This window comes from Bubalus kerabau, chromosome 3 (genome assembly GCF_029407905.1).
Source record: "Bubalus kerabau isolate K-KA32 ecotype Philippines breed swamp buffalo chromosome 3, PCC_UOA_SB_1v2, whole genome shotgun sequence".
NCBI classification, from domain to species: Eukaryota; Metazoa; Chordata; class Mammalia; order Artiodactyla; family Bovidae; genus Bubalus; species Bubalus kerabau.
The window spans coordinates 141,467,076-141,477,984 of NC_073626.1; the positions used below are offsets into that span (position 1 = coordinate 141,467,076).

General features: G+C 36.7%; 1 non-coding gene across 1 annotated transcript; it reads left to right on the forward strand.

Annotated features, from left to right (window-relative positions):
• The first annotated feature begins 9,912 nt into the window (after window positions 1-9,912).
• On the forward strand, window positions 9,913-10,017 carry LOC129648042 (U6 spliceosomal RNA). Its single transcript, XR_008712646.1, has one exon. It is a non-coding gene; the product is annotated as a U6 spliceosomal RNA (small nuclear RNA).
• The last annotated feature ends 892 nt before the right edge of the window (window positions 10,018-10,909 follow it).

The window sequence follows — 10,909 nt, forward strand, 5'->3', positions numbered from 1 at the left end:
AAGTGCTGCACTCAATATGCCAGCAAATTGGGAAAACCCAGCAGTGGCCACAGGATTGGAAAAGGTCAGTTTTCATTCCAATCCCAAAGAAAAGCAATGTCAAAGAATGCTCAAACTACCGCACAATTGCACTCATCTAACACGCTAGTAAAGTAATGCTCAAAATTCTCCAAGCCACGCTTCAGCAATACATGAACCGTGAACTTCCAGATGTTCAAGCTGGTTTTAGAAAAGGCAGAGGAACCAGAGATCAAATTGCCAACATCTGCTGGATCATCGAGAAAGCAAGAGAGTTCCAGAAAACATCTATTTCTGCTTTATTGACTATGCCAAAGCCTTTGATTGTGTGGGTCACAATAAACTGTAAAAAATTCTGAAAGAGATGGGAATACCAGACGACCTGACCTGCCTCTTGAGAAACTTGCACAGGTCAGGAAGCAACAGTTAGAACTGGGCATGGAACAACAGACTGGTTCTCAAGGCTGTATATTGTCACCCTACTTATTTAACTTATATGCAGAGTACATCATGAGAAACGCTGGGCTGGAAGAAGCACAAGCTGGAATTAGGATTGCTGGGAAAATATCAATAACCTCAGATATGCAGATGACATTACCTTTATGGCAGAAAATGAAGAGGAACTAAAAAGCCTCTTTATGGAAGTGAAAGAGAGTGAAAAAGTTGGCTTAAAGCTCAACAATCAGAAAATGAAGATCGTGGCATCTGGTCCCATCACTTCATGGCAAATAGATGGGTAAACAGTGGAAACAGTGTCAGACTTTATTTTGGGGGGGCTCCAAAATCACTGCAGATGGTGATTGCAGCCATGAAATTAAAATACACTTACTCCTTGGAAGGAAATTATCACCAACCTGGATAACATATTAAAAAGCAGAGACATTACTTTGCCAAGAAAAGTCCATCTAGTCAAGGCTATGGTTTTTACAGTGGTCATGTATGGATGTGAGAGTTGGACTGTGAAGAAAGCTGAGCGCTGAAGAATTGATGCTTTTGAACTGTGGTGTTGGAGAAGACTCTTGCAAGTCCCTTGGACTGCAAGGAGATCCAACCAGTCCATCCTAAAGGAGACCAGTCCTAGGTGTTCGTTGGAAGGGCTGATCCTGAGGCTGAAACTCCAATACTTTGGCCACTTCATGCGAAGAGTTGACTCACTGGAAAAGACTCTGATGCTGGAAGGGATTGGGGGCAGGAGAAGGGGACGACAGAGGATGAGATGGCTGGATGGCATCACGGACTCAATGCACATCAGTTTGGGTGAAGTCCGGGAGTTGGTGATGGACAAGGAGGCCTAGCATGCTGAGATTCATGGGGGTGCAAACAGTCACACACGACTGAGTGACTGAACTGAACTGAACTGAGACAGCATATTAAAAAGCAGAAATATTACTTTTCCAACAAAGGTCTATCTAGTCAAGGCTATGGTCTTTCCAGTAGTCATGTATGGATGTGAGATTCGGACTCTAAAGAAAGCTGAGTGCCAAAGAATTGATGTTTTTGAACTGTGGTGTTGGAGAAGACTCTTGAGAGCCCCTTGGACTCCAAAGAGGTCTGACCAGTCCATTCTAAAGGAGATCAGTCCTAAGTGTTCATTGGAAGGACTGATGTTGAAGCTGAAACTCCAATATTTTGGCCACTTGATGCGAAGAGCTGACTCATTTGAAAAGACCATGATGCTGGGAAAGATTGAGAGTGAGAGAAGGGGATGACAGAGGATGAGATGGTTGGATGGCATCCCTGACTCAATGGACAGGATTTTTGTAAACTCCAGGAGTTGGTGATGGACAGGGAAGCCCGGCGTTCTGTGGTCCATGGGGTTGCAAAGAGTCAGACACGTCTGAGCGACTGAACTGAACTGAAGTGAACACTTTCTATAGCTGCTATCTTCTTTCCATACCAGTTGAGTTCTTATCTTTTACTCCTCAAAACAGAATACAATTTGTAAATGTTATTAAAATTTTAGATAAAATATGAAAAGATGATAGAAAAGGAATTATTCAAAACTGAATTTGAGAATTACTATTTTTAGAAGCTTTTTGGCCATATGCCAAAGTTGGATGAAATTAAAAGACACTTACTCTTGGAAGGAAAGTTATGACCAACCTAGATAGCATATTCAAAAGCAAAGACATTATTTTGCCAACAAAGGTTCGTCTACACAGTCATGTATGGATGTGAGAGTTGGACTGTGAAGAAGGCTGAGCGCCGAAGAATTGATGCTTTTGAACTGTGGTGTTGGAGAAGACTCTTGAGAGTCCCTTGGACTGCAAGGAGATCCAACCAGTCCATTCTGAAGGAGATCAGCCCTGGGATTTCTTTGGAAGGAATGATGCTAAAGCTGAAACTCCAGTACTTTGGCCACCTCATATGAAGAGTTGACTCATTGGAAAAGACTCTGATGCTGGGAGGGATTGGGGGCAGACAGAGGATGAGATGGCTGGATGTCATCACTGACTCGATGGACATGAGTCTGAGTAAACTCTGGGAGTTGGTGATGGACAGGGAGGCCTGGAGTGCTGTGATTCATGGGGTCACAAAGAGTCGGACACGACTGAGCAACTGATCTAATCTGATCTGATCTGATTCCACATTTTAAACTCTCAAAGTCCCACCTCCTCAACATAATAGGAAAAAATTTAAGTATTCCCTTCCATTATATGCAGAGTAGTTTAGCTCCTCATTCCCATTCAGTGGGGATAATCATTTATTTCCTAATATGAAACCGGTGTAGAATAATGTCAAATTTTTCAATATTTAATTTCTTATGATAAATTTAATTCCTTAGGTCTAATACTCTAGTAAAGCAGGAAATGAAGATGTATTAAAACACATTTTATTGTGTCTTTGCCATCTCAAATTTTAAAATTAAAAGAACAAGACAAAACACCTGGTACACAGTTTATAATTCTACAGCCCCAGAAGTTGTTAGTGGGGTCTCCCATTGCTTTTATACATAAATTGTGCCTGCCAATAAAGATTAATTCTCCATCTCAAGGCTTCAGCAACTTGAAGAGTTAGTGTATATCCTTTGCCAATTCTGTTCACATTAATCTCATAGCTGTTTTTCCATTCCTTTGCTTCTGAGCCACAATATTATCATCATATCCATGAAAGTTAGAATATTCTCTAAGAGGATACCTACTCCAGTGTCCTATTCCACAAAGGAAGCTGTTAAATGTTATACAATATTACTGTTCACATATTTCATAACTAAGATTCAGACAAACAGTTGGCCTATTGTAAGCTGAAGGAGAAAGACAAAAATGTTATCCTCTGACTCCTTGCACTGTGCTTTTACTCAGTAGACAGTAGATTCTAGTTCCTTCCCAGGTTTTGGCAGTCCTTTGTTAATCAGAGATGTGTTTCTATCCAGTACTTTCCCTCCACTGTACTTTCTGAAAGTCACAGTGGTTTTGCTTGCTTGTTTGTTTTGTTTCTGCCCCGTTAGGCTCTACTAAGGTTGGCATCATGAGTTCTAAAACAAATTTCAAGCCACTTTCCAGATGTCTTTCCTAATAACTGTAAGTCAGTAAAAAAAAAAAAAAAAAAGATAGTCAATGCCTGATCCAGAGTAAGCTTGACTGGTTATTTACAAAAACAAATCCATACGTTGCTGATCAATATATTGCTTCATATTTAAGGTCTTTTAAGAGTCCAGTAAAACCATTTTTTCTCTTTACTTTGCTATTGTGTTTGCGTGTCATAGTTTGTGTGTAATAGTTCTTATACTCAACTGATTGTTAGCCTTCTTATACTTAAACAAACAAGAAAACAAACAAACAAAAAAACAAAAAACCTTAGAGGTTCTGGGCTGTACTGGGTGCCAAGCAGTAGCTTACATAGTAAGAAAGCATGACTTACTACATGATTAGAAGCCCTTTCTATGGAGATAGCACAGTGGCTAAGCCAACTGACTTTCTAGTAGAACTGCCTAAGTTCAGATCCCAATCCTACCACCTGCACCAGCCTGGGAACAAAATTTGCCATCTTTTAGATTTGGGATCATAATGCTTACCTCAAAAGAGTATTGTAAGAATTAAATGAGTTGACATATGAAAAAAAAAAGACTTAGGAGAGTGTATTGGACACATAAGTCATCTTTGAGTGCTTAACCATCATTAATTCTTATTTAATAGGTTGAAGCAACCACATAGGCTCAATACTACTCTTTAAAGTCTGATATCATTTACATTATAAAACACAAAACTCTGCTTCTTTTTTAGGGAAAAAAATCTCCCTTCTATTTTTTTCAACCTCAATTTGTTTATTTCACAAGTATATATTAAGTACCCAAGTGTCATGCATTAGAAGACATACCAGGGATACTATACTGACCAAGAAAGCTAACCTCCCATGCAACATTAGTTCTAGAGAAAATACAAACACATATACAAACAAAATGATCAAGAACATACATAAAGTAATACAGGTGTGGAAAATAAAATGGGGTGATTCAATAGGTGGATATAGGGGCGAGGTTATGGTAAGGAAGCTGAACTCTGAGTAAGAAGATTGTTCTGTGAAAACTAAGTTGACTACTTTCCAGCAGAGGGAAGAGCTGGTGTCAAGGAGCAGAAAGAAGGCCACACAGTAGGGGGAAGGGGAAGGTGGGATGAACTGGAAGAGTAGCATTAACATATATACACTACAATGTGTGAAATAAGGTAGCTAATGGAATTTTCTTATAACACAAGGGTTTCAGCTATACAGAAGTTGTGTGTGGCAGGAACCAAAAAATGGGAGATGATGTCAAAGATACAATAAGAGCCATATTAAGGCTCTAAAGATTATTTAGAGCCTTGTAGACACTGGTTGACCTTAGACTTTAAATGAGATGAGAAGACATTGGAAGGTTAGCATAAGGAAGGATGTGGTGTAATTTATAATTCTAAATAGTAACCTTAGTATCTGGGCAGAGAATGGATTATAGAAGAGAAGAAGAGGAACATAGAGTTGCTAAGAGGCTACTGTAGTCAGGTGAAAGATGATTCTAACAGTGGAAATGGGCAGATTCTGACAGTATTTTAGAGGTAGACCTGCCAGGCTTGGGATGGATGTGAAGGTGGAGATGAGAGATAGATGGAGATTAAGAATGATTCTGGGTTTTGGCTTTGAAGCTACCTGGGTACTGATCTATTGAATTCAGAACTTAAGTATAAATATGGGGGAGAAAATCAAATGTTCTTTTCTGGTATTTTATTTTGACCACATGTACTGAATAATGGATAGTCATATTTTTATAACTTGGAAATCCATTTAAAATTTCTGTTTTTAGTCATCTAAAATTTTAACATTGATAAAACTAATTCCAACTCCCCAAAGAGACAAATCCACCTTCCCTTATTATCTAAAGTATGTGTTCCATTTTTACATCTATAACAACTAAAATTTAAAGAATGTCTGCAGTCCATTTCCCCCAGTAGATTTCTGCTGAGTTTTAGGAAGCATAAACTCAAGAGAACTAAAAACCATTGCTGCTTAACTTTCATGGCACCAAACCCACAAAATGACTTAAAGCAGCATGGAATAAATGAATTTAATTGTGCCAATGATGATAGCATCCAAAACCTGTACCTACACAGGAGCTAATAAAATCTACAACAGCTTATAAACTATGTTTCATACAAATTCTTTTTTATTTTATTATTGGAGTATAATTGTTTTACAATGTTGTGTTAGTTTCTGCTGTACAGCAACATGAATCAGCTATATGTACACATATACCCCTCCCTCTTGAGCCTCCCTCTCAGCCCACCCCATCTGACCCCTCTAGCTTATCACAGAGCACCGAGCAGAAATCTTGGGCTGTACAGAAGCTTCCCATTAGCTATCTATTTCACACATGGTAGTGTATGTGTGTTAATGCTACTCTTCCAGTTCACCCCACCCTCCCTCCTACTGAGTCCACATGTCCATTTACTTCACTCTGTATGACAGACTCATAGCATTTCTTAAACATTAAATAGTTCTCATTTCAAATGAGTCATTTTTCTTCTATTTTAGGTCTTCAAGAAGAATACAGTCAGCTCTGCTATTGTTTGGAAAATGGGAATTTGTTCTGATCCATTTGATATAGTAGGGACAATTTGAAGACAAGGAAAATTTAATGTTTGCTTCTTCACCATTTTGTCCATGAATCACACTGGATGAAAGCAGAAAACACGCCCAGTTGATCCAAACTACACAGAAATACATAAACACACTCAAACATCTGCCAGCTATCTCAGTTCACCAGCCTGGGTTATGAGCCACACCCATTTACATCTGTTATTAGAACTTGCCATCTGATTTCAGATAATTCTCATTCTACCACTTCACAGTAACTCACAAGCTACAACCCTTCTGATACCCACAAGCAAACATCAGGTTTTATTTCAAGGTGAAGCAGTTATGTATTTCATAACCACTTAATACATATGAAACAGTGCCACCATTTTATCAGATTTCTAATTTTTTGTGTGTCACTGACAAAAGTTCTGAGTGTTATACCGCTAACTGATTTTTACCATAAGCCCTGGAACACACAGAGCAGAATTGGCTACACTGAAATATATATTTGAAATTTAAATTCAGTCTTTCTGGGTTTAGTTTTTAAAACTAAGCAAACATGTAAGATCATCAGGATGATTAGAGAAATCTAATTATAGTTTGCCTGAATCATAGAGTGTGTTTAGTGACAAGACTTACAATGAAAAGCATTTTGTAAGCTTAAGAAACACAGTTTTCTGACTGGATACTATATATCAGGTGGTATTTCATTCACGAAAGTATGTTCATATCTATTTTATTTGAGTGTTTAATTTTTGTACTCATCTCTTTTTTCACATTTCATACTTACTCATAAAAGAGAAAAGTAACTATAGAGTACTTTTAATTTTAAAACAAATAAATGACTTATGATGTGTGCATGTGTCTGTGTGTGTGCGTGTTGAGTATAAAGTTATAAGTGTAACCTAAATCTATCCTCAAAGAAAAGAGTGAATGTTGCCTAAATGTTGGCTATTAATAGTGAAAAGAACAGAAAAAGGGGAGGAAGGGAAGGGAAGGAAAGAAATTTTATTCTTTCACTCCCCAAGAAGCCAAGAAAACCACTGCTTGAAAAAAATAATTGAGACTGGAGTCAAAAAGTCTTAGTATTCATTGAAATACTATGAAGCACTAATAAGCCAGATATAAAATTGTGGCCTATTTTATGAAAAAAAGATAAAAGAACAAAATATGAACCTCAAGAGTCTTGAAGACTATTTCATTCTGAAACCCTTGAGCTTTAAGCAGGTGTTTCTTCATGCTGTTCGTAACCAGTTTGGTATGTGGGTGTGTACCAGAGAGTCCCGTCCACTAGAGGCTAGACTTTCACCAATAAACTGCTTTTAATTACAGCACTTACATAAGGTCCTATTTAAGCAGCATACAGACAAAAAGTGGGTTTTTTTTGTTGTTAGTCCTGAGATGTGTTTCTCATCTGAGGTAATTTTTGTTGAGTCATAATTGACATAAAATATCATGTTAGTTTCAGGAATACAACATAGTGATTTAATTTTTTTATACATTACAAAGAGATCGCCATGATAAATCTACTTACAATCTGTCCACCATACTGAATTACTATATTATTGACTGTATTTCCTGTGCTGTACATTACATTCCTGTAATTTATTTATTTTTAAGGATGGAAGTTTGTATCTCAATCTCATTTACCTATTTCCATATATCCCCCTAGCCCCCTCCCCTCTGGCAATCACTGGTTTGTTTTCTGTATCTATGAGTCTGTTTTTTTTGTTTTGTTTTGTTTTTTATATTCCACATATATATGAGATTATATGCTATTTGTCTTTATCTTCTTTCACTTAACATAATACCCTCTAGGTTCATCCAGGCTGTCACAAATGCCAAAATTTCATTTTTTATGTCCAAGTAATATTTCAGTGTGTTTGTCTGTATATATGGCACAGCTTCTTTATCCATTTATCTATTGATATATCTCTGATCAGTTTAACAGTTCCAAATGAATTTACTCAAATATGTATATTCTCAAATAAAATACTACTTCAGGAAGTTTATATTGTGATATTAAAACACTTTTATCATTGAAACATTTGTTGTTTTCCCTCTTTTTCATCTACCAGCCTTATGATAGTCTTCAACCATCATGCCCTAACAATGCTTAATTAATATCAAGCAATTAAATACTTAGAGTGTACCATTGTTATACAAATGTATTAGAAGCAAAAGTAGACTATAAGTGTCTCTAATATTTTTTTGGATTTCACTCATTTATCAAATATTGATCCAGTTATTTCTGCATGCTGGGATTTGGGAATGACATTTGGGAGGTTATATTTTCTATCATAAGGGGGTGAAATCTAAATCAGAAGGTAACTTTTAAATTTAAGATGTATTTATTAAATTCCTATGGATCTTGCTTTAGCAATATAAAGATGAAGAAGACAAGAACCCTGTCTCAAGCTAGTCAGTCCTCATTAGAGAGACAGGTAAGTAAACAAGGCCCCTCAAAACAATGACCTTCCCTTTGCTTTAAAAAGGGTATATAAAGGACAGAAGTACAATATAATGCAAAGTATGCAGCAGTTAAGACCCATAGCTTTGGAGTCAGAGATACTAGCTCTGCTGTTTGAGTGTCAGTAGACTTCTAGCCATCCTGTTTCGCCACAGTGAATCAGGAATGATAATTCCTACTTACAAAAGTAAATGAAATAATGTATGTAGAATTTTAGTATAGCTCTGGCACATGCTAACTATCCATAAAATATTTTTTGTTTGTTTGTTTGTTTTTACAATAAAGCACTAGAAAAGCACAGGTAGGGTAGCAAGAACAAACCTACCTACTGATCAATAAACGATGGACAGAGTTGGGTAGCTCCTCAATGTACCAAGAGTCAACCACTTTGGATGTTCATCACATTAGAATTTTGATGGTCACATATGTGTGTGTGTGGATGTATGTGCATGTATATCTATCTGTAACAAGCATAATTGCTTTATAGGATGGAGTCGATTTTGAAACTCTAAAATTTTTAATATCATAGAACACTCACAGGAGGAATGAGTTGGCCAAGTTCTGCCAAGGAAGTTCTCACAAGAAGGCATTATGAAATGTCCTTATTCCTCAGAATTTAACTTTAAAATGTTCCCACTGGAGTCCAGTGGAAGTTTTATGAGAGTAAAGGATAGAATTAGGTCTTGTATATTTTTAAAGGTTCATTCAAAAAGGCAAAGACTAAATTTTTTACAGATGGCAGAATAAGGACTGATGCAGTTGGCCAAAACTGACCTTTTATGATTTTCGAAAGCAAATGTTTACTGAAAGAGAACTCTACTATATTACCAATGGGGGAAAATTTTCTGGATGCTTACACTGGACAGCTCAGTTCACATTCACTGCCAAACACATTTATAAAAAAGAAAATCAATAATAATATTTTCCATGGTACCTATTTTCAACTTCCTCTCAAAAATTTTTGCCCTGTAGTTGTTTTTTCTCAAACACAAGTATGTTTCTGAGGAAAAACATTTTCAATAAGAATAGGATTGTGAAAGTACATGCATTTTAGGAAGCTTACTGTTAGCTTCACAACCTACTGTAAAGGTTGAGGATGATGGATTTTTGCCTGGTGTTCTAGACAGTAAATTCAGAACTGATTTTAAGTTCTTCCAGAATGGAGCTCCTTTTAAACTTATTTCAAAATATAACTCCCTTTTTCAAAGAGGTAGAGGGGTTTCAGAAATTTTTATGCTCTTTAAGATGTTAAATAAAACTTAAAAAACAAAATTTTGATGAGTGAAAAACTTAGAATATTAAAATCTATAAAATGTGGGTAGGAAAAATTAAAGGTGGTTTGTCACAATATATTTTGGGTTTGATGAATTTTAAAAGTTTAGTAGGGAGCACATATACTAAAACTGAAACAGTACAGAGAAGATTAGCCTGGCCCCTGCACAAGGAGGACAAGCAGATTATTTAAGGATTTTTTTTTTTTTACATATATGTAATAAAAATGGTTTTAAGACTGCTGCTTGCATCCTACTGGAGAAGAATTTTGTTCTGTTTATTCAGGGAATGGATGTGATACCCACTCTGTAATGAATTTAGAGAAGTGCCTAGAAGCACAAATAATAAAGACTGTTATATAGATCTGTTTAGACACACACACACACAAGTTGGGGGAAAAATTGAAATGGTGAGCTCGAATTATAAGTAGGATTACTAATTTCCATGATAGCCATAGTTTACAACTTTCTTTCTTTTTCCAGTAAAGTTGTATTTTTATTTATTTTTAAATACTTTTTAAAAGATTTATTTATTTATTTTTGGTTGCTCTGGATCTTTGGTGCTGCATGCAGGCCTTCTCTAGTGTGGAGAGCAGGGGTTACTCTCCAGCTCCAGTGTGTGGGATTCTCTTTGTGGTGGTTTCTCTTGTTGTGGAGCATGGGCTCTAGAGCACTGGTTCAGTAGTTGTGGGGCTCAGGTTTAGCTGTCCTGAGGCATGTGGGATCTTCCCTAACCAAGGATGGAAACTGTGTCCCCTGCATTGGCAAGTGGATTCTTTATCCCTGAGCCACCAGGGAAGCCCCTAGAACTTTCTTATCTTCTTATTTATTAAGTGGGTGGTTTTACTACTTACTTAATAAGTAGCTTACTTATTAAGCTACTCTTTTGATATGCAGACTTTTAAAACATTCTGTTTCATAGCTGATCATCAGAAAATAAAAAACATTGCAATTTTCTTTCTCAGGAGAAAATAAATACTGTAGGTATTCAGACACCATTTAATGTACGTAAAGTATGACATTGGCACCTAATCTAAGCTCCCCAAATGACCTTCTTCTGTTAAAAACTGCACAAGTCTATGGGGTTTTAAAAACAATAACA